The sequence below is a fragment of the Glycine max genome, chromosome 11 (genome assembly GCF_000004515.6).
Source record: "Glycine max cultivar Williams 82 chromosome 11, Glycine_max_v4.0, whole genome shotgun sequence".
Classification (NCBI taxonomy): Eukaryota; Viridiplantae; Streptophyta; class Magnoliopsida; order Fabales; family Fabaceae; genus Glycine; species Glycine max.
Window position 1 is genome coordinate 27,359,618 of NC_038247.2, and position 4,934 is coordinate 27,364,551.

Genomic DNA, 4,934 nt, shown 5'->3' on the forward strand with positions numbered 1-4,934 from the left:
GAACGAACGATGAATGTTGAAGAACGGTCGAGAATCTTCGTGTAATTACTCTCGGAAACGTTACGGAAGCGCCTCGGCTTGGATTTTCTTCACGGAAATAATTTTCCTCAGTAATTTCGAGAGAATGAGAAGTGCCAAGAAGGCTGAACCCCTTCTCCCTTCACTCCTCCCCCTATTTATAGCAAAATAGGGGAGGAGCTTGCCACCCAGCTCGCCCAGGCGAGCAAGGTTGCTTCCTCCAGAAGCAACAGCCTTCTGGAGGAAGAATCTGGAAGGCCCAAGTGGGCCTGATTGCTATTTGAACCCCCCTTTTACTAAATGCACCCCCCCTTTACCCTTTTTGGTAATTCTTTTTCCGTAACGTTACGAAAGTTTACGAATTTCGTAACGATACTTGTTTTCCTTCCGCAAGGTTACGAGTCCATACGGATTATGTATTTACTCTTTTTTTAGCTTTCGAAGAAGTTACGAAAACTCACAGATTGCGAAAATATACCTCCTTTCGATTTCCGTCACATCTCGGAATTTTCACGGATCGCGTTAGCCTGCTTCCTTTTGATTTTCGGCACGTCTCGGGACTTCACATATTGTGCAACAAAGGGTGCCAAATATCTCGAAGCGGCCAATCAATGGTTGTATATCATCAAATTATAATCCCGGGACGAAATTAGGGTATGACAGTTGCCCCTCTTTACTTACCTCTCATCGGAGATAAGAGGAAAGCAAAGATAAGACACTGATTTCGTCCATCCTGCCCTTTCCGTGATGACGATTCTCGTCTCTACTCCTTCTTTTTTGCTGTACAACACAAAACAAAATACAAACAACAACAAGAACAATGAATATAATATACATATACACATATACACATGTTTGGCGAAGGAACCGATCCGGAAAACAACAGAAGAACATATTTCCCAGTCACCAGAGGCTCCGCACTTCATAATGGAGGACACATGAACAGCGCTAGGCAATGACATTCATGGGGCTCCGAAAAAGGTGGAGAATGGAGGATTGCCTTGAGGGTCCACACTTAGGCAATCATGAAGCATAGCTCCAAACCCGAAGGTGGAGGACACATGAACAGCGCTAGGCAATGACATTCATGGGGCTCCGAAAAAAGGGGGAGAATGGAGGATTGCCTTGAGGGTCCGCACTTAGGCAATCAGGAAACGTAGCTCCAAACTCGAAGGTGGAGGACACATGAACAGCGCTAGGCAATAACATTCATGGGACTCCGAAAAAGGGGGGGAATGGAGGATTGCCTTGAGGGTCCGCACTTAGGCAATCATGAAACATAGCTCCAAACTCGAAGGTAGACGACACATGAACAGCGCTAGGCAATAACATTCATGGGGCTCCAAAAAAAGGGGAGAATAGAGGATTGCCTTGAGGGTCCGCACTTAGGCAATCATGAAACATAGCTCCAAACTCGAAGGTGGAGGACACATGAACAGCGCTAGGCAATAACATTCATGGGGCTCCGAAAAATGGGGGAGAATGGAGGATTGCCTTGAGGGTCCGCACTTAGGCAATCATGAAACATAGTTCCAAACTCGAAGGTGGAGGACATATGAACAGCGCTAGGCAATAACATTCATGGGGCTCCGAAAAAAGGGGGAGAATGGAGGATTGCCTTGAGGGTCCGCACTTAGGCAATCATGAAACATAGCTCCAAAATCCAAGGGGGAGCACACATGAACTGCGCTAGGCAATAACATTCATGGGGCTCCGAAAAAAGGGGAGAATGGAGGATTGCCTTGAGGGTCCGCACTTAGGCAATCATGAAACATAGCTCCAAACTCGAAGGTGGAGGACACATGAACAGCGCTAGGCAATAACATTCATGGGGCACCGAAAAAGGGGGAGAATGGAGGATTGCCTTGAGGGTCCGCACTTAGGCAATCATGAAACATAGCTCCAAACTCGAAGGTGGAGGACACATGAACAGCGCTAGGCAATAACATTCATGGGGCTTCGAAAAAAGGGGGAGAATGGAGGATTGCCTTGAGGGTCCGCACTTAGGCAATCATGAAACATAGCTCCAAACTCGAAGGTGGAGGACACATGAACAGCGCTAGGCAATAACATTCATGGGGCTCCGAAAAAGGGGGAGAATGGAGGATTGCTTTGAGGGTCCGCAATTAGGCAATCATAAAACATAGCTCCAAACTCGAAGGTGGAGGACACATGAACAGCGCTAGGCAATAACATTCATGGGGCTCCGAAAAAGGTGGTTGGCGGGACCGAACGGTCCACCGGGTTTTTCCACCTGAAAGGCAAACATGCTTTTTGTAAAGAAAAATAAATCATTCACGAGAGCACCATATCTTAGAGAAACAATATACTTGTGCCAAGGGTAATCTTCCTTGTAACCGAGAATGAAGGGTAGGACGTCAACTTTTAGCTTTTAAATGAACATGTAGGGGAAACATCGGGCTAAGCTGAAAATAAATCACTCATGGTGTATAAAACTCACAAGGCAAGTGTTTTATCCTATTCCCAAACCATAACTGCACCATGACTCTATTTTGCACACGACTTCCTATCGAATCAAAGATCAAACATACGATCACGGACCAATAGGATTTTCTCGAGGGTAGTGTTTTTTGGAGAGGAAGCTGGGTGTTTCGGTCTTTTCCTCTTTGTTCAGGTGGGGTGGGATATCGCCAGTCGTGAACGACTTTGAATGGCAATCTGAAGGGAAGAGACACCAAAAATGGGTTTTTCTTTGCCGGTAGTCCCTTACCTTGCTGAAAATTTATCTGGTCTGAAGATCTTCCGTTCTCGTTCTTTCATTGATCGAGAATTGCCTCTTTTCCCTTTTTACTTCCTTTCGATCTTTGATCGGGAATCCTTCTTTCTTTCCTTTTGTTCTTTTCTTTATTTTCATCTTTTTCTTTCTTTCCATTTCTTCCTTTTCTTTCTTTTCACTTCTCCTTCCCCATCCCTTTCTTTGGGAAATCGGGTTTCAGCATTCTATTCGTTCTCCCTTGAGGAGATTCCGCTATCCTTTGCTTCGGGGAAGGAATGAGGATTCTTTTTATAGGACATGGTTCAAAAAGGTCTAAGGTTGTGTTTCAATGGGGTCTTTTATCGTGGGAACCCAATCTTGATATCTGGGGCGAAACAAATTTGGGTGTCAAGGTGTCGGTCTCGGGCTGAACTTCCATATTATTCCATAAGGCACGTGTGACATTGATGATTTGAAAACAACGTGCAAAATTAGTCATGGCTACAGCCAGGTGGGCACTCAAGCATCCCGTTTATGACATTGTGATACTACGGTTGGGAATTTACACAAACAGACCCAATGTTTCCAAATTATGTTCTTTCATCAGTTCAATGAATTCATCCATTCTTATCTCGGTTTATTCCGGAAAATAAACTGTTAGCATCAGTCCCTTGTTTCCAGAAGATACGTTTGCTCTTTACGAATGATTTATACTTCTTAACTATAACATGTTGACCTCCGCGGTCTTTCTTTATTTTTCCTTTTTGTTTCATTTTTATATTCACAAAACTATACACCCATGGCCCTCTATGAGGAAAACGTTTCTTTGTACATCTACATTCTTATACCTGACAAACTTTTTCTGTACACGCATTGGAACTCTTTCTCTTTACGTCACACGGTCTATATACAAACCCTATTTACGTTCAAAGATTTTTTTATTTTTCCCAACACACACTTATGGTTCACACAAAAGTTTCTTCATATACACTCGTTGCTCACACACACAAGAATTCCTTTCCACGCATCATTTACACACAAAAAATCCTTTTATACACACTTTCCTTTTACACATATATATAAAAAAACCTTTTTCTTTTCTTTATGAACCTGACTTTTATTCACAACGCTTCTTTCTTTTTATTAGGATTTTTGGTTCATTTTATTTTTAGGACGACGTTCCTAAATGAAAAACTCTACACGGTTCCGAAATTTCAACAAACACTATTGACAACAACGAAACAAGTACCGACGTAACAACTCAAACGATATGTATGTACAAAACAAATGACAATCGCGACATCAAAAAACAAACGTTAGTCCCTCAAGTCATGTAAATGATAAAGGATGAAACATAAAAGAACATGAATCTGGGGATCCCACGGTCATGTGGCTCCGCATGCCACCGGTCTCTTGGGACACGGTAACAAAAAGTGGGGTGGTCGACAAAAGCAGGGCTTTTGCTCCTACGTATCCTCAATTTGTGATGAGGAACTCAGACCTACGTAGTTCTTGCCAACTGTGAGACTAAAAATAGTCTCGGTGTTTTCTTCACCAAAATGCGAACATGCTTTAGTAAAGGGACAAAACTTCCAACTGATCAGAGCAACATATGCTTTTTGGATGAAAAACAATGTGTCTATCGGGGAAGGAGAGTATGCTGATGAAATTTTCTCATAACCATAAATGAGATTTTGGATGTTAGCATTTCATTTCTAAATGACCATTTAGAGGAAACACTGGGTCCAACAAAGATAAGAGAAAATCACTCAAAGTGTATTAATCTCACACAGGTAAGTGTTTTATCCTAATTCCAAACCATAGATATGTCATGACTTGATTTTGCAAATCATTTCCTATCAAATCAAAGATTACATGCGTGATCATGGATCAATAGGACTTATTTTGGGAATGGTTTTTAGGTGGGGAATTTGGCTTTGAGTGTTTTTGCCTTTTCCTTTTCTGTTTTTGTTTAGTGCGTGGCGAGAAAGTCGCTAGCGCACAGGATTTTGGTTGGCAATCAAAGGGAGAGGGCCACTTTGGGTCGTGGTTTCCTTTCTTTTTTGTTTACTTGGTGACAATTCTGTATTGTTCAGATATTGTCTGGTCCGAAGACCTTTCTGCATATTTCTTCTGTTTTCTTTCGATCCTTGATCAAGAATTTTCCTTTCTTTTTTTTTTGCTTTCTCCCACTCTTTCA